This window comes from Musca autumnalis, unplaced genomic scaffold (assembly GCF_047663935.1).
Source record: "Musca autumnalis isolate F117 unplaced genomic scaffold, ASM4766393v1 scaffold_5, whole genome shotgun sequence".
NCBI lineage: Eukaryota > Metazoa > Arthropoda > Insecta > Diptera > Muscidae > Musca > Musca autumnalis.
The window spans coordinates 13954748-13975108 of NW_027412088.1; the positions used below are offsets into that span (position 1 = coordinate 13954748).

Below are 20361 nucleotides of genomic sequence, written 5' to 3' on the forward strand. Positions count from 1 at the left end.
TTCTCAACAGTCTGTCTATAGAAGTCCTTGAAAAAAGTCTCTTTTCTTAAGTCTATAAAAAACTTTCAAGTAGTCTTCTGTAGATAGAAGTTTTATGTTTATTATCATCGTATAAAATCTTCTTTTTACAGAATACCTTAAAAGGCCTTTTGGTTACCGTAGATCTATAAAACGTTTTCTGTTTAACGTCTTCTATGTACTGGGTTCGGGGTATAGAAGACCGTAGAGTTGGTTTCTGACCATAGAAGACCATAACAAGGTATTCTGCTTATAGCAAGTCTTTAAAATGTCTAATGTAACAAAAAGTGATAATTATCGACCTGCGATCTTGTGGCTTTTAGCTTATGGTTATGGTACACATCTGGTCGAAGGTGAAATGGTAATCGAGGTTATTTATGTGATCACTTTATTTTTTTATAGTGTGTTAATGTAATTCCCATATTGTAAATTAATATATGAATTATGTTGTTTTTATAACCAACCAATAATTATTCCCATGCGTCAATGTCTAAAATGAACCTTGGCCGCCACACAACGCTGTAAACAACATTGGAGTAACCAAACAAGTCAAGAACCGAATGACTAAAAGAATTCCCCACAACTTAATAAACGACGAACTCAACAAACGACCAACAAGTTGTGACTGACTGAATCCAACCAATCTGTTGGCAATCGACTAATAATTCAATCGATTTCCACTTTATTGAATGCGCTTGATAATGCCAATTCAATTATAAATATGTAATGGTAATGTTTCTTGTTTTTATTTGTGGCTATTGGAATTGACTTTTTCCGTTATCCGCAATTACTCGTATAAATAAATAAATATAAAGCAGAGAAAATGTATATAATTAAATAAGAAATTCATATAAGACAAAATATAAATTAAAAATACTGTAGTAAAACATGCAATCATTGTCTTAATTTCAAGTGAATGTGGAGTAACATCTGTCCGACAGTTAGTTTCAATGTTTACTAAATAATGGCGATATAATCTGGCCTCTTATCTTTGGCGTCCATTGAGCACAAGTTTTTTTTTTCAAAATCGCATAAAGTGACATTCTTAACCACTTCATTTTTTTTTTGCTGTTTTATTATTGAAGTGTTCAATGGTAACAGTACTCGATACGAACATTCTTGCATTTTGTTGACGAAAGAAGTAATGGGTTCCTACGGCTTTGCCGCGTTAAAGATTCATTCGGAGGATATGCTACAAATCATTTGATTCTAAAATATTGTCTATTCTGTGACAATCAGTGGTAATTGATCGTCATGCTAACCATTAACTGGATGCGATGCATCTTAATGCAATAAAGTTCTTGAACAAGATAAGCCTTTAATAGATGACCAACCACCACATGTCGTTACACTACTAATAATGGTGATGAGAAGTCAAACAAAAGTAAACATTTCACTTTCATAATTAATTTCCAACGAAACTATAGCAATGCAGTTTAGTCAATCGCTATATGTCAAGCTTATCGCTTACATGTCACTCACTATCAGCTATTGTATGGCACGACAAACATAAGGGGGCATAAAAAGGTCAGTTAAAACTTTTTAGTTTGTAATTTAATAATATTACAAAACTTTTGTATTAATAAAATAATTATAGATTAATATATTACTTCACTTTTTCATTTTACACTTTCGTGTTAATCGTCGTTTTCTGATTATTTGATTTTTTTATTATTGTTATTATTTACACATGTACTGTGTTGCATTGTTTTTGCAGCGATTGATAACTTCCTAGCCATATTTTTAGCTTTGTTTTATTTTGTGCGCTACCCTATAAAGTGAATGTATTGTGTGTTCTTTGCTTTGATTTGTAACAATTTACTATCAAAATATCGGTTTCTTACATTTTTATACCCTTCACCATAATATGGAGGTTAATTAAGTACAGAGTATATATTAGGCTGCTTTTAACTCAAAAGGAAAAAATCGATGTGAATCGGAATATGTTAACACGTGCCACTAGGGACTCGAAGTTTCCATAGTAATTTGTATGGAGCAGAATTTTCACGAACTCGACCTACAGACCAAATTTATTTTATTGTCCAATCGAAGAGAAAAATTTACCAGTTCATTTCTGTGGCTAAACAAGCATTTTTGTGAAAATCTTATCCCGATTTAAATAAATTTTATTAGGATTTTATTTCTATCCACTTCAATGAACTATTGCCTTTAGGACAATTTCTTGAAAATTCGCCTTTGGCCCCATTCAAATTACTATGGAAACTTTGAGGCCCCAGTGGCACGTGTTAACATATTCCGATTGTGTTCAAACTTTCACAATCTTAAAATCTAACAAAACTAGACACTTAAGGGGTTTGCCGCATAAAGCAATTCGACATCGATTTTTTTAAAAAAAAAAAACCACCCTAGTATATATATTCGTGATCAGCATTAAATTCTAAGTCGATATAACAATGTCCGTCTGTCCGTCTGCTGAAATCAAGATGCAGCTAGCAATTTTTAAGATAGAGCTTTGTAATTTGGAATGTTTGGTATAGAAAATTGGGCTACATCAGTCCAATTTTTGTACCCCATACCCCATATAGGGGTACCTCCCGATTTTCGGTATTTTGAAGGTTTTAGCCTCGTTATCACTCCGAAATGGCTGAAATTTATAGTCTTCGCTGGGTGTTTAAAATTGTTCGCCTGAACTTTGTCAGAATAGGTCCACGTCTTCATGTAGCCCCTCGTTGGGGGTATAAAACTTTCCACTTGAAATTTGTCCATCCCTTAAAGTAGCCCCACAGAAAAAAACCTCCCGATTTTCGATATTTTGAAAGTTTTAGCCTACTACCCATATAAGGTAGGCCCTATTTAAGATTATTTGAAGATCTTATTCACATTTTCTACTGAATTGGTTGTTAACTCGAATTTTGTGTTCCCAGAACATAGGAAACTTTCTCGCAAGAAAAAAAACTATGCGATACAAATTGATGGTTTAGGTCCTGCCTGTATTGCACAATTTTATCAATCTTTCGAACCGAGATTGTTATTATTTAATATTGTGTGTTGTTCTTTTAAGGGGATATTATCCGTAAAGATAGTATGCTACCGCAAGGAAGAAGAGGATAAAAAAGCTTAATTCTGAAAATTGTAAATATTCGTTCATGTTTGGAAAGAACAACGATGGCGCCCCATATGATCTCTTTTAAAGGAAATATTATCAGTTAAGATATTCTGCCCCTGCAAGGAATAAGAGGAAGAGCTTAGTACTTTCGTAAGTGAAAGGACCCTAATTGTTCATATTCACTTCAATGCAGTTTGTGGTGGAGGATATAAAAAGTTAGGCCCGGCCGAAATTAAAGTCTTTTTACTTCCTAACAACCAACTGGACTGCAGTTCGGATATTACAAAATCAAATCAAGCAATCATTAGATTTAGGAACATACAAAGCCTTCGAATATTTATAATGGCTGGTTTTATTGGACCGTTAGTCTACACAAAGACTGCAATTGTTTCTTCCCAGCAAAAATTCGTATCCGTTAATAATAATGTAACCCATTACAAAGTAATGTAAACAAAAATAACTACTTACTTTACTACTTACTAAGCAATTAGTACGGTAGCACAGAGCGTGTGTGTCCGAATACATATCCGAGGGTTGTGTGTTCAACGCTCACCGTCCACACGCGAGTTTTTTGTTGACAAAATAAAGAACAATTGGTGATACACATGTAAGCGTTTAAACAACCCTTAATAATTCGTGTGTTCGGCTACAAATCAGAAGAGAGAAAAATAAAATTAAGTAAAATAAAAATATGAAGTGTGTTGAAATTGAAAACAAATTCCACCTCTACATACCTATATATTTATTGCACAAACATCCCAGACGGTACGGGGGAGCCTTCCATCATATCAGTGAGTTCACCCCCATTCATATTAGCCCAATGATATGGGACCTACTGTTTATCGTCGAGTCCGAACGGCGTGTCTTAAGACACCACTTTGTAGAGAAGATTTACATGGCTGAAGTACTCAGGAAATTCCACCAATACTACACTGAGGCGTATTTTGCCACCGTTGAAAATTTGATGTTGCCTGGCCGGGGAATCAAACACACAACCTTCAGTGTGCAAACCGGGTGTGCATACCATTGCACCACGGTGGCACCCAAAATTCCACCTCCACTGTTCTAAAAATAGAACATATATTTTTTAGCTTATTTTTCAACTTCTAGTGGGCATATAATAACTAGTTATTCTAGTGGTTATAGAAGAACTAGTTATTATGAGCGGCATGCCCTTGTTAAAATAACGGGTTTTGTAAGAGTTACGACTACCTAAAAGTACTATAAAAACCAATTATTTGTTAATGATTTTTTTCTTTTTTGCTGGGTTGTTATAGTGAAGAATATCCTCTGGGAGAATTTTGACAACAACGACAGAGGATATGTGACGATGTTGAATTGTTTAGGTGGCTATATTGTATGCCCTATTTCAAGTTCTAATAACAATATTGGAGATGTTCTTCTTTACTCAAGTTGACATACAAATTCCGGAAGACTTCAGCAATTCTTACTTTTTTGAACTTATCGTAGCGCATTTACACTAGCTTTCATTAATCAAGATAAAGCCACCGGACGTTTAAACGCCACGAAAAATAGTTGCAAAAATTGACGTAAAACTCTGTTTTTTCGAATATTTTTGTGTTTTTTTTTACATTTTATTATAGTATTGTCTGTTATCTGTCATTTCACACTTATAAAGCTTCATTTGACCTATGCATTTCCACGCAGTTGACCTAAAACCCAAGCTATTCAAAAAAATCTACTTTTTTGTCATTTTCGACTTTTGAATCATATAAAGTGAAGGATTTGTTAGGAATATAAAAAGAATATTTTCTCAATCAAAACCCAAGGGATTGGCATATAAGGATACACCTTATATTACCCTCCAAAGTTTTTGGCACTTTTAAAAGAAGGCCAGATTGCAGGAAAACTATACGTTCTAGAGAAAAAAGTTATTTTTTTAAAAAAATGCTTTAAAAATTTCAAAAATATAATTATCATAAACAATTTATGTTTTCTCGCGAAAAAAAATTTCGGCGCTAAGTGGGTTAAACCGGAGCTCCGAAGTGCTCGCTCCATTTCAAGTAGAGAGTGAAACTCTTTTTATATCCTTAGCATTTATGATAACGAGGGTATATACACTTTCGTATGGGCAAAATTTGCCTCATCGAAATAATGGTTTTATACCCCAAGTATGTTTGGACGAAATGTGTTTCAGACAATTTGGAGTCGATTGAGGTTGGTGCGCACGATAACTCTCGAACGGGTCAACCGAGTTGGTCCAAAATTTGGCTTTCGCAATATTTTGTCCAAACTTAGTTTAAGTTCGAAGATGGGTTATATCGGTCCACTCCTTCCGGTACCTCGAAAATGTTTGGAAAATTTGTGCGCATGATAATTCTTGAAGGGAGTAACCAATTTGATCCATACTTTGCTCATCGTGAAATTTCTACCAAACTTAGACGAGGTTCCAATATGGACTCAATCGCTCCAATCCTTCGGGTGCCTCCCACACAAAATTTCGGAAAAGTTCAGTTTAGGACCAGCTCTCGAATCGTTTCGATTTTTCTTGTAACAACTTGTATTCACGGCCCCCATGCGGCGGTACAAGTTTCATCAGGGGCAAAACCTTCCTGAGAAAATAGCCTGAAAGTTTCAAAAAACCCCTATGACACCGTGTGTAGTGGTTGGAACGCAAGATAACTCTCGGACGGATCTGCCGATTCGATCCAAAATTTGGCCTGCACAATATTTTGTCCAAACTTAGTTTAAGCTCGAAGATAAGCCATATCGGTTCACTCCTTCAGGTACCTCCCCCACAAAAGTTCCAAAATGTTCGGAAAAATTGTGCGCACCATAAGTCTTGAAGGGAGTGACCGATTTGGTTCATACTTTACACATCCTAATATATCTACCAGCTATAGATCAGGTTTGAATATGGACTATATTCGCCCATTCCATCGGGTACCTCCCACACAAAATTTAGGATAAATTCACTTTAAGACTTGCTCTTGACTAATTTTGATTTCTGTTGAAGCAACTTGCAATCGCTGTCTCAATTACAACGGTAAAAGTTTTTTCAGTGGCAAGTCCATACTTCTTAGGAAAACAGCCCGAAAGTTGTAAAAAAACCCCTATGGCACCATATGTAGTAGGTGGAGAGCACAATAACTCTCGAACTGATAAACCGATTTGGTCCAAAATTTGGCCTTCGTTACATTTTATCCAAACTTAGTTTAACTTCTAAAATGGCCCATATCGGTCCTCTCCTTAGGATACCTCCCCCACAAAAGTTCAACGTTAGTGTCCAAATGCAGTTTAGGGTCTGATCGGAGATCCTTTGCAAATTTATACCGATAATGTTTTTTGTGGTCCTGTTTACAGTCATTTATGTTTTCTGTGGACAAGTCCATGCGTCTTGGCATACTCGTCCAACAGGTGTACAATAACCCACTGAAATGACTACTGGGCGCGATATCTGTAGAAAAGATATGACTCCCAAAATAAGATCCACTTTCGTAATGCACTATGTCGGTCCATTCCCTCCTCCGCAAAACTTTTGAACTTTAATCCTAATCCACATTTTTGTCGGCAAGTTCAAATGTCCAAAAAGTGTCACAAAATTCTCAAAAGACCCTAAATACATTCGATCTTTTCGTAGATGAAAGTTCCAATCCACGTAGGCTGAGGGTATATCTCTGTCAGCAAAGCCGACTGATACTTTTTTACTTGTTTTCTATGCCACTCGAATAAAAGCACATGTGCTTTGTTTTGATAGTGTGGTTTAGAGTTGTAAAATCTAGTTCAGTTGAAAGATCTAGTTCATATAGTTCAGCTTTTTTTTAACTGAACTAGTTCAGTAATCTAGTTCATAGTTCTCCATTTACTTTAATCGTTCAACGATTCTTAATTTTTCGCTTACAACTTGGTTCTTTTGAAAACGCATACATAGGGCGGCCCAAAAAAACGACAACAATTTTTTTCCATTTGTTCCAAAAACCTTAGTTTATGTTTCATATCTCGGAAACCGATTGCATTTTCATTTTTGGATCTTTGGCAGACTCTGATCCCTCAAATTGACAATCCCACGGTAGGGAGTTCTTTCGTACCGGATTGACCCGAAACCAAAATATTTCGGCCAGCGGCTATCAATCCAGCATTAAACGTATGCATCGACGTAGGTTTCATGCCGCTACAACAACTACAACCTCAATTCAAAGTGGACCGGATTTGACAGCACGACACCTAGAATATGCCATACTTGTGGGCTGGGATTTCACGATACGTTGCATTTGTTTAACTACCATGCTAAACACACTACTCACCTGTTTTCCGATTCTTTATGGACGCAGCCAATTCATGTGTATGTATGCACAAAGAAACCACATTGCTACAACAACAACTGATGAGCACAATAATTTACGTAGTGAGAATTCGATTTGATTGAAATTTTGCACGTTGTAGAATTTATTCCAAACGTACATCATGTTCCAAAGAAGTCTATGTATATCGGACATCTTCTTCCGGTACCTCCCTCGCAAAAGTTCAACATTTTTCCTTAAGTGCAGTTTACGAGCGAAGATTGTTTTGAAATTTTCATCGAAGAATTCCGATTACAACTATATACATTTTTTGTGGTCAAACAGTAGTCAACTTAAATGGCTGGTTGGCACAATAACTACAGAAAGGAATGACACCAAAAATTAGATTCAGTTCAAAGATGTATTATATGTCAATTCCATTAGGTTTCACTTCCGAAGAGTGTTTAAATTTAAATCACTTTAAGGCTACTTCAGTCACTTCTCGGGTCGTGTTGAAATTTTAGTAACGGTTAATCGTTGTGATCACGCCTACAACATGATGTTTTGTTTTGCTAGGGGAGGCCAATCCAGAGGTATGAGAGATATGAGTCGCGATATTTAGGGCCACTCCTTTGGATAACTCTGGTGTGAAATAGTTCCTTTCTCAACATACGATCGAGGAAATACATCCTTAGGGGAGTTCTAGCAGTCATATTCCATAATTTGAGAATCAGCTGTAGTTGGCCGCTGACGGTTTTACAACTTTCACATTTCAGTTAACCGAGTCACAATAGCCTCATGTCGAACAAGCATGAAATGGATGCGTACGATATAAAAGCCCCGCTCCTAAGGCATCTGAAACCAATAAAGAATTTAATTCATCTTAGGAAACATTTTAGGGTTTAAGACGTTTACTACTATTTATGACCAATATATAAAAAAGCAGGCCAAATGATCGTTCCGATTGCTCAATATCAAATAAAATTACAATACGAATTTCCTAATATCCCATCATACATCACCTCTATTACAGACCATCATGTACCATTTCAAGATGTCGGGTTAAGCCGTTTCGTCATTAAATCAATTAGAATATCAGCTCACTCTTTCATATTGCAGGGAACTACAAAGTCGACTTCGACCCTTTACTTCACACCAACCACTGCTGGTTATTCGTTTTGTTTTTATTCTGGCATTCTGTTGTGACTTTGGAAAAATCAAGCAATGGTGTGTTGACGCTTCTCAGTAACGTGCCAGACGTCTAACTTAAAATATGGACATCAAATAAAACGAGTATTTTAGTTTTAACAAATTTTAATTACATTAACAAAACAATCGCTTTGTTTTCAACTAAACGCGGGAAATCGAATAACACAAAACCAAATTCCGAATAAATTACAAAGCGTTTAAAAGGTGATTTTTTTGTTATTTTAATTCAATAATGTACTTCATATCGAAACGTGTGTGAATCATCAAAAACTAAGTACAAAAATAAATGCAATTGAAATAAAACAATTTAATATCAAACAAATCATAAAATCCCCTATCAATTGTCAAGGCGTTGCTTATCTCTCAGACATTTGCCAATACTTTGTTACACTATTTAAGAAGGGTTACAAAAACAAAAGTCATCATAAGATTGTGCGGTTACACATTCCAGTGTTCAATCACTCGACGAAATGTCTGCCATAAAATCTCGTCACTAAACCAAATGACGATTTCAATTTGATTTGATAATTTCGTTCGCAGCGTTTTAATTTAAATTTAACCTCATTGTCGATTTGAATTTTATGAGTAAAGTCAAAACTGTAACTTGTTGCTCCGTTGTTGTTGTGGCAAAACAACTGAACGAACAACAACTGCTATCAAAACTATTTATTTTATGTACCTAGTTTGTTTTGTGTTTATTTTTCGTAACATTGTCGTCCCACCCCGCCAGCATAGCACACTGACCAACATTTCGATAAAACCACCTGTTTGAAAAAGAAAAGGGAAAAACATGACAACCACAAAATATTCCCAAAAATGCTGATAAAATATTATGGGAGAAATGTGCGTCGGCGGGTCTATTCGTAATCTAAATGAAAATCTAACAAAGAATGCGAATAGCTACTATTTTCAGATAATAAATCAACATAAACGTCATGTTAAATAACTTGGCGATAAAATCTACGCAAACTTATGATATTTTTGGGGAGAACGGTAAATATGATAGTTGCTCCATAACAACGAAAGTTTTTGGATGAGATATTCTTTTGTTTTAAAGCTATTATCACAGCATTATATTGTGCGAAATAATAAATATAATCATAGACTAATGAATAAAATTTATAAAGTTATTATTCACCGAAAAGGATCTTTTGGTTAATTTAACTTGTAGGATACACGATAAAGTCGTTCAGGGGCGTTCAGAGGTGATGAAATGGTACGGTCTGCAGCAAGGACGTACGCAGGGGTTTGGTCCGACAACATTTTTTGAGCTACTTTAACAAATTATTACGATGATGTACTATATCAACTAGTTGCCTGAAGAAATATTTAATATTTTTTGTTTGAATACGCTCTTTGAGAGAAACTTCCAGTAAAACTGAATTCCTCCCTTATGCCATGCCTGTGTTTTGGAATTCGTATTCAAAAGGGTGACGTAGGGGAGGGAAGATACCAAGCAACGGTCCTGACCGGTTTTAACATGGCAAAGCCCAGGATTTATCTTGGTCCCTCTTTCATCTCAAGTGGACACTGACCTCCCCGTGGTGTCACCTGGGGAACTGCCTTTAACACCCGTTAAAGGTAGTGAGCTAACATGTGCCGCGGGTTCACCCATAAGAACGTTAAAAACTTGGGTTTGGGCGTCGGGTTAGTAACCCTCCCCTAGAAAAAACAGCCTACTATAAAAAAACGAAAGAAAAGGAAAACAAATCCCTTGACGAACCCCGCAAACGTTTTAAGGACCATGATCTGCGAATCTGCACCTGGAATATTCGCACTCTTTATAGAGAAGGTGCAGTCTTCGCATTGGCAGACGTACTTGAAAAGTACAAGACCGATATTACTGCCATACAGGAAATACGATGGATTGGGAAAGGCGTCACAACAACACCCAAAGGTGACGCACTGTATTATAGCTGCCATGACGTAAAGCATGAGTTTGGTTGTGGATTCGTAGTTAGTCGGAGACTAAAACATCTGGTATCCAGCTTCACCCCAGTGAATGAAAGACTTGCTGCAATTCGAATAAAAGCTAAATTCTTCAACATCAGCTTTATTTGCGCTCATGCTCCCACTGAAGAAAAGGACGAACAGACCAAAGATATATTTTACGAGCGCTTAGAAGAAACATATGACCGTTGCCCTGCCCATGACATTTAAATCATTCTAGGCGATTTTAATGCCAAAATTGGAAAGGAGAATATCTTTGGCCCAACAGTGGGGAAATTCAGTCTCCACAGTGAAACATCTGACAATGGTACGAGACTGATAGACTTTGCAGCTGCTAGAAACATGGTAGTTAGCAGTACCAGATTTAAGCATCTCGATATTCATAAGGGCATCTGACTGTCTCCAGATCAGAAAACAAGAAATCAAATTGATCAGGTTGTGATTGATGGAAGACATGCATCAAGCATGTTGGATGTACGATCGTTCAGAGGTGCAAACATAGACAGGGACCACTACCTTGTTGCATCAAAGGTACGTACCAGATTAAACGTAGCAAACAAAGTGTGAACAGACACAACACGGAAGTTGGACATCGGTAAGATGCAATCACAACAGATAGCCACAGCATATTCCACTCTACTGGTCCAACTGCTTAATCAAAGCACTCTTCGTCCCGATAACATATCAGGACAATGACAAAACATTGCCCTCTCCATGCAAACAGTCGCAAAATCAGTACTTGGATAACAGAGACCTCCACCAAGAAATCAAAGGTATGACCAGGAGTGTCGTGCTGCTACCGAAGAGAAAAATGCGGCATATAGGGCTACTTTAGAACCAGTAGCAACGCATAGCGCACGAGAGAGATATCGGGAGAAAAGAAGAGAGGATAAACGTCTTTTCCGCACGAAAAAGAGAGAAATGGAAATTTGTGTGAACAAATCGAGATGTACAGGAGGCAGAATGAGGTCCGAAAATTCTACCAAAGAGCGAAACATCAAACTGATGGCTTTGGAACTGGCACATTCTCCTGTAGAGACCAGCAAGGTAATTTGGTAACTGATACAGATATTGTGCTAAGGATATGGAAAGAGCATTTTCCAAACTGTTGGTACCCAATAGTAGCGAAGTCGACGAAGATACCACAGATCCAATCCCAGAAAATGGTATTGAATGTATATATATAAAAAGCAGCCTTCGACAGCCCGCTACGATCAAAGGTTTTTGCTAAAGTGGGTCTGGCGGTAAACGGCGAGAAGACCACGCTGATGGTGTCGACGCGCAATGCGTCCATTGAGATCGGACCAACTGTTGAAGTTGGTTCCTATAATTATGAGGTAGTAAAAGACTTCGTATACCTCGGCACCGCCGTTAACACAGCAAACGACATCAGTTGTGAAATAAAAATAAGAATTGTATTGGCCAACAGATGCTACTTTGGCTTATGTAAACTCTTTAAAAACAAAACCACAACTCGTGAAACAAAAATAACACTGATACTACCCGTCCTGATGTATGGTTCAGAATCCTGGGTACTTGCGCAAGCAGACATGGCAGTGCTTGGTGTGTTTGAGAGAAAAATTCTTCGAAAGATCTATGGACCGATCTGCGTTGACGGTGAATATCGACGTCGTATGAACCACGATTTGTATCTGCTATACAACGACATCAATATAGTTAAACGTATCGAGATGCAGCGATTGCGTTGGCTAGGCCATATAATAAGAATGAGCGATGATGAACCCACTAAAAAGGCGTATAAATTCGAGCCACATGGCGGTGGACGCAGAATTGGCTGGCCAAAGAATAGATGGCGCAAAGAAGTGGATGAAGAGATGACAAGGCGCGGTACTCCAAAAAGCGAAGCACTAAACAGAGAAAATTGGAGATCTTTTCTTAGTTTGGTCTATGGAACAAATCTTCTGTAATGGGCCAGCTAAGTAAGCAAGTTTTGGAAAAATAATGTATTGAAAAGAGTTGGCGTTGTCATCAGTTTTCAAGATGTAACCTATTTAAAAAAGTGGGCGTGGTCCGGTATTTTGGCTCCAAATATGTACCTTACACACTACCCCATTGCCTCCCAAAATGTATGCTGAAATAAAACTTATAATCATATCGACGCCTCCAAGCTAAGTCGACTTAGCATGTTTTCAAGTTCTTTACATTTTTATATTTAACGTCCTTTCACTTAAATTCTGTCAAATTTTGGTAATAATCGGACAATCCGAACAGAAGTTATAAACAAATATTTACTTAGCATAGTACTGAAGGTCTAAGAAATTTCCAAAGTTTTAGCGATTTTTTAGCTTGTCCCGCAAAACTCACTGTTCAGAATTAGCAAACTATTATTTAGAGGTGTCGAACGTCCTTTAATTTAAATTCTGTCAAATTTTGGTAATGGTCGGTCAATCCGAACAGAAGTTATAAACAAATATAGACTTAGCATAGTACTGAAGTTCAAAAAAATTTCCACACTTTGAGAGCTTCTCCAGCAAAACTCACTTTTTAGACTTAGCATACTATTATTTGGAGGTGTCGATATATAATCCGATATAATCATAAGTTTGACTAATACATATAGCGTTAAAAAGAAAGGCGTGGGGAAGGTACCCCACATCCTCCGAAATTCATAAAATGTACATAACAACGGCAAACACTAAACTTTTGCTGCAAATTTGATGGAAATCGGTTGAGTAGTACTGGATATATAACATTTAAAAAACAGGCGAGGTCGGGTTTTTAGGCCCCAACGAAGTACTACATTGTAGATTAATTCGCATAGGGGAGGTACCCCGCCCCTCAGGAATTCAATAAAATATGTAGCCTGTTTTCGGTGGCCATCCGTGTACATTCCCTGACAATTTTAGGATTATAGGTTTAATAGTTTTTGCAAAAAAAAACTTTAAATTGAAATGAAAATTTAAAAAAGTGAGCGCAGTTAAATTTTCGTTCCATAAAAAACTAAGTTGGGTTATGACGGCGGGAAGTACCCCGCCCTATTCCTATTGGAACTATATCCGGCTCTTGCATTTTTATAGTTCCTATTGTTTCAGTCATGCATATAATTCCTTTCAATTGTATAATTCATTTTTTTAATTCAATTTTACACTCACTTATCTTTCACGTTCGATTCCCTCATCATTCAGATGCGACCACATTGTTAAATGAACAAATAAACGTAAATCACATCCTCATCACATCGCTGCAGGTTACTTGTTTTAATGTCAATTTATCCACCAAAAGATGAAAATAAAAAGAAAGAGAAAGATTCGTTAAACTACTTCACTATCGGAACTATTTGGAACTAAGCAAATAAAAATAACGACGAAAGAGAGGAAGAATCATTAAAGTACATCGGTTTCGGAACTACTTGGAACGAAGGAAACAGAAAGAACGGTGAAAGAGAAAGATTCATTGAACTATATCGCTCTCGGAACTATTTGGAACTACGAGGGCAGTTCGGTATAAACAGAAAAAAGTTAAGTGTTCTGGAAACTTCCATCTCTGTTATGAACACATGTTAAATTTTGTTTCGATCTGGCAACTCCTTCATATAGAAACAGGTGTTCAAAAAAGACGCATCCGCAATTTTTTACGATGGAAAAATTAGAAATGCATGCTGTCATTAAATATTTACAAAAAAAGGTTTATCGGGACAAGAAATTCATTGTGATATGGTGAATGTGTTAGGTGAAAGTGCTCCTTCATATGCAACAGTAAAAAATCAGGTTGCTGAATTTAAACGTGGTCGTACAAGCATTGAAGATGAACCACGTAGTGGACGTCCAAAAACAGCAACAACAACAGAAATTGTAGCCAAAGTGCATGATATGGTATTAAATGATCGACGAATAAAAGTGCGTGAAATTGCTAATATCATGGGCATCTCAAATGATCGAGTCCATTTAATTTTGCATGAAGAACTACAGATGAAAAAGTTTTCTGAAAGATGGGTGCCGCATTTGTTAACAGTCGATCAAAAACGCATAAGAATGAACATTTCTCAAGCTTGTTTGGATCGTTTTAATACTGTCGTTTCATAACTGTTGATGAGACATGGATCCACCACTATACTCCAGAGACAAAAGAACAATCCAAACAATGTACTGAAGCTGGAGGAAGTGCCCCAAAGAAGGCAAAAACAATTCAATCGGCTGGTAAGGTTATGGCAACGGTTTTTTGGCACTTCAAAGGTGTTTTATTGATTGACTATCTGCAAAAGGGTAAAACAATAAATTCAGAGTACTATTGCAACCTTTTGGATCAATTAAATGTACAAATTCGAGAAAAAAGTCCTGGCTTACAACACAAAAAAATAATTTTTCATCAAGACAACGCACCAGCGCACAAGAGTGTTTTAACAATGGCTAAAATCAACGAATTAAAGTACGAGTTGCTTGACCACCCACCTTATTCTCCTGAATTAGCTCCCAGTGACTTTTACTTGTTCCCAAATCTAAAAAAAATCCTTGCTGGCAAGCGTTTTACCTCAAATTAAGATGCAATTACAGTTGTAAACCACTATTTTGAAGACCTTGAGGGAAAACTATTTTAATCAAGGGATAGAATTGCTAGAAAAGCGTTGGGCTAAGTGTATTGAAGTTTCAGGAGATTATATTGAAAAATAAAAATATTTTTGAAAACCTAACTATTCTCTTTCGTTGATAGGCTAAGAAGTTTCCGAACCGCCCTCGTATATAAAGGCACTAGTTCCTTTTATGAAAAGTAACCAGAAAGATTGATCCGCTCCAGGAACTAGATTGCCCAACTCTAAATAAGAATTATCCAAATCGGTCCAGTTGTTCTCATCTGATTCCATTACCAACGAACGACATTTGATTTTTATTTATAAAGATTATTCACCGAAAAGGATCTTTTGGTTAACCCACTTAAAGCCACTGATCGTTTAAACGCCACAAAAATTGGTTGCAAAAATTGGCATAAAACTCGGGTATTTTCGCATATTTTTTGTGCGGTTTTTTGCATTTTGTTTTAGTATTGTCCATTATTTTTCATTCCACGCTTATAAAGTTTAATTTGGCCAATGCATTTTCTCGCATTTTGCCTATAACGCAAGCATTTCAAAAAAATCGACTTTTTTGTAATTTTCGACTTTTAATGAAAAATTTAAATATGCCATATAAATTTAATCAAATGATACATTCAAATAAATTCAGGGATTTGTTAGGAATATAGTAAGAGTATTTTGCCCATCAAAATCAAGGGATTGGCATGTATGAATACACCTATATTACCTTTCCAAGTTTTCGGAATTTTTAAAAGAAGGCCCGATTACAGGAAAACTATACGCTGCACAGTGGTCCGAATCACTGATCTGGCGGCGCGAAATTAATAACTTGGAAACGAATGGAGACATCTTTCTGAAATTTTGCACAAACGTAGTATGTGTCCGTGGGTAATAATGGACTAAATATGAACAACATCGGCTAATATTTTGGTATAGCCCCCATACTCGTATAACGGTACCTCCTGATATTCGGTATTTTGAGGATTTAAGCCACCATTTCCTTCCAAATTAGTTGTAATTTGGTACTTGGAGTTTCTAGTGATCACTAAACCATTCCACCAAAATTTGTGGACATAGGTCCACGTTTGGGTATAGGCCCCTTTTAAGGTACCTCCCGATTTTCAGTATTTTGGGGGTTTAAAGCTACATTTTCCGGCCAAATTAGGTGTCATTTGGTATTTGCGGTTCCCAGTGGACACAAACATTCTCCACCAAAAATTGTGGACATAGGTCTACGTTTTGATATTGTCCCCATATAACTGTACCTCCCAATATTCGGTATTGTTAGGAATTTGTCTACATTTTCGGACCAAATAAGCTGAATTTTGGCATAGGATGTTCTCGTTGGTTATACATCTTCTCCACCAAAAATTGTGAACATAAGTCTACATTTTGATATAGCCCCCATACAACTGTAACGATAGATTTTGGCTATTTTGAGGATTTAGGCTATTTTTCAATACCATTTATCAGCAAGATTTGCAGCTATTTGCAGGTAAATTGGGTTCATTCGGAATCTAGGAAGTCCAAGTTAATTATTAAAATTAAATTAATAATTAAAATTGCACTGAACGTTATAGGACCTTTGTAGTTACGCTCCATTCAACAAAAGTATATTGCTCTAAAAACATAAAAAAATAATAATTTTTGAAAATTTATTTCTATAAAAATATGTAACTTCAGGCCCATTTTTTTCTTAAATTTAACTTACACCCTTCCCTATCAATAAAAAATAAACTTTGCTTAGTTTTATTACGAATTTATTTAACAATTAAACAAATATGAAATCAGGTTTTTAGCAACAATTTTGTTAAAATCTGATGCATCAAAATTTCTTGCACTTGACAGTGAATAACTGAATGAATATTTACAACAACAACAAAAGTAAAAACAAATTTTTAATCAGCAGAGTGTCTGTAATCGATACAATGGAAAACATTTCGCAATTTCATACTTTGATTTTTTGACTTTCGCGCCTCTAGATCAATGGTTTGGACCAGTGTGCGCTGTAGAGAAAAATACATAAAAAGCCTCAAAAATGTAATTTTCATATAAAATTTTAAGTTTTCTCGCAAAAAATTCTCGGCGCTAAGTGGGTTAACTTGTAGAATACACGATGAAATTGAAAAAAATTATAAAGATAGGAGCAAAATTGTAGAAAAACGATTAAAGTGTCTTCGAAGTCGAGTGATTTCACTAGCCCCTGTTAGGCGTGAATTAGACGACTAGCCTCAACATCACTTTGTGTGACATCTGTTAGGAACAGAAAATTAAAGTTTTTGGTGTCTATTCTTTTCTTTACCTATGGTATAATATTAATCAACTGATTCTTTTCCGGTCCAGTAAGCAGTTTTAGAAATAAAACCAAATCTCGCCAATCCATAAACATCGAGCCCTTCGAGACATTACTACTCCCGAGCTATCGTGTGGGATCGAAGCATGGGTACTAGACTAGTTTTAACCCAAAGGGAAAAAATCAATGTCGGATTTTTTTATGGGGCACCCCCTAAAGTTTTTAGTTTTGTTACATTTTAAGATTGCCAAAGCTTGAGCACAATCGGAATATGTTAACACGTACCACTGGGACCTTCACCAAATCGACCTACAGACCACATTTATTGTCCAATCGCTGAAAAAATTTACCAGTTCATTTCTGTGGCTAAACAAGTAATCCTACAACAAATTTTGAAATCGGGTCGGATTTTAAAGTTAGCTATATATAAGGCCCATGGCAACTTTGAAGCCCCCCAGTGGCACGTGTTAACATATTCCGATTGTACTCAAACTTTGGCAATCTTAAAATCTAACAAAACTAAACACTTTAGGGGGGTGCCGCATAAAAAAACCCAACATCGGTTTTTTAGAACCACCCTAATGGGTTCTTGTGGAAAGCTGTACATGTTGATGTGTGTGAGAGAAACATTCCTTGATAGATCTATGGGCGATCTGCCTGCGTTGATGTGGAATATCGAAGTCGTATAAATCCGATTTTCAAAAAAATTTGAAAATTAGATCAGATTTCGATATAGCTAAATGCCTAAATCGGTATATCGGAGCTATATCAAAATCCGATCCGATTTTGCCAATTTTTTAAAGGATTCGTTTTTAGCCACAAAAATGAATGAACTTTTGGCCACAAACAAGTTACTATGGAAACAAAGATCGCTTGGTTGCCACGGTCAGCCTTAATCGATCTTCATAAAATTTCATATATAAGGTTTTTGGGTCAAATGGAAAACAATTAGGGGATGGGAGTTCCAATCAAAACAAGTAAAAAAGTATCATATGTATAACCTTACTCAACCTTTTTCCCAAAAAATGTATGTATTTAGGGGGTCTTCAGAATTTTGGGTGTACGAAATTGCCGACAAAGATATGGATTAGGATAAAGATCAGGAAACATGGACTTGTCCACGAAAAATACAATATCGTTGTAAACATGAATACTAGGAGTACCTTCGGTAAAAATTTCTACAGGATTCTCGCACAGACTCTTAACCGCACTTAAACAAAAATGTTGCTCATTTGTGTGGGTGGTACCCTATGGTATGGACCGATAGGACCCACTTCTGAACATAAACTAAGATTGGACAAAATATTTCGAGATCCAAAGTTTGGACCCAATCGGTTGCTCCATTTATGAGATATTGAGATTAAAATTTTAGAGAATATTTTCGAACATTTGTGGAGGAGGTACCGGAAGGAGTGGACCTATAGACACCATCTTCGAATTTCATCTAACATTCGAAGAAATATTGCGATATACAAAGTGTGGACCAACGCAGTATTCGGTGCGGGAGTTGTCGTGCGCACCACCTTGTTGGCAAGTTCATACGCCCAAAAGTCTGGAAACCCCCTAACAACATAAGATTTTTTTTTGGAAAAAAAGTGTTTCAATTCAACAGGCGAGGGAAAATCTTTGTCGGCAAAGTCGACTGATACTTTTTTACTTGTCAATTTTGGCATAAAAATATATACAATTTAAAATGGCAATAATTTGTAAAACCATGAAATATTGGTTCCATATTCATATACTCGGTGGCCTCTTCCTACCCATATTGTGTATAGATTAAACACAAAAATGTGTTAATATTATGTGTTGATATCTTCGACATTTGTATGATTATTTGCAACATTGAGAATATCTCTCCAAGGAGCTTTAATAAAAATATACAAATGCTCAACATTCTTACAAACATAAAAACATGATTCACACAAGCATATGTAAATTTTCGATACTATATGACATGCCTGTGTCTGTGTGCTGTTTACCAAGCAAATGTATTTTTATTGTATCTGTAAACATACCACTTGCCCGAGTTCTCCACTAATGTAGTTCTGCTCTTTATTATTACCACACACATCTATTCCCCAATGACCTTTGAAAGCTATGAATTTCAATATGCTCGGTAATGTCTTCATTATCATAAAGCTATCTGTGCGAGAACGTCTTGTCTTACTGGCAGACTGACGGATAGAGACGTTTTGGAGGCAAGTCAATGCGTTTTGAGGAAATCAATGGAAATCTTATGATTTGTGGTTTTGTTTGTTTAGCCAGATGAACTTGTTAGGCGAAATGTAAATGATAGGCATACATAGGTAGACAATGAGGAAAGGGGTTTACATTAAATTAAACTTGACTCACATTTTACTAAACTTGATTTGTAATCATTTAAATGCCAAACAACCACATTTTTATGCTTAAACACTTGACAATTAAATCAAATCATGTGAAGAAGAAATTTGTATGCACAACCGAGTATGTGTGTGTAAATAATAATATGTGACATATAGTGTTGCGCATATCAAAAGCAACAAATCCAGGATTTTGCATTATTTAAATTTTTGGATCGGTTACAATTTTGTAAGATGTAATATTTTGTGCCCAGTTATTCTTTGTTATGTACAGAGAACTTTCAGCAAGTTGTTTCTGTACTTTGTAGTTGGATGTAATCACAACAACAACAATATTGACTGATCCTCGAGAATGGGAAATGCAAAACAAAAGCAACAATAGAATATTATAAAAATTTTATTGTAGTCGGTGTTAATTAACTGTACTTTTGACTTAAATTTGTCTTTTGGAGCATGGCTGTGTAATTTTAGAAAGAATTTGCATTTCTTATCCTAATAGGGTTGCCACTTTCTACCACATTTCCCAGGGTATGGGGAAATATCAAAATACCCTCAAATTAAAAATTTTTCCCTCATATTAAAATTAAAATTTTAAAATGTTCATTGGAAAGTGGATTAAAATCAACCATTCCTATGTTTGCCGTGTAATAAAAACGTTAAACAACCGAATATTGGTAAACACAATACATCCTGTTGTAAACCCCTTGAGGGCA

At 36.1% G+C, this 20361-nt stretch overlaps 1 protein-coding gene across 5 annotated transcripts in view; it reads left to right on the forward strand.

Moving 5' to 3' along the window:
- The window catches only part of HisT (Histamine transporter), a 223202-nt gene that overhangs the window by 74828 nt on the left and 128013 nt on the right, over positions 1-20361 (forward strand). The window contains exon 1 of one of the 5 annotated variants that reach the window (XM_073991477.1): positions 8518-8739. The exons of the other annotated variants lie outside the window; for them this stretch is intronic. The gene's annotated coding sequence lies outside the window, so the exon portion shown is untranslated. Of the gene's footprint in view, positions 1-8517; positions 8740-20361 lie in introns of those variants that run through there. 5 annotated transcript variants of the gene reach the window in all.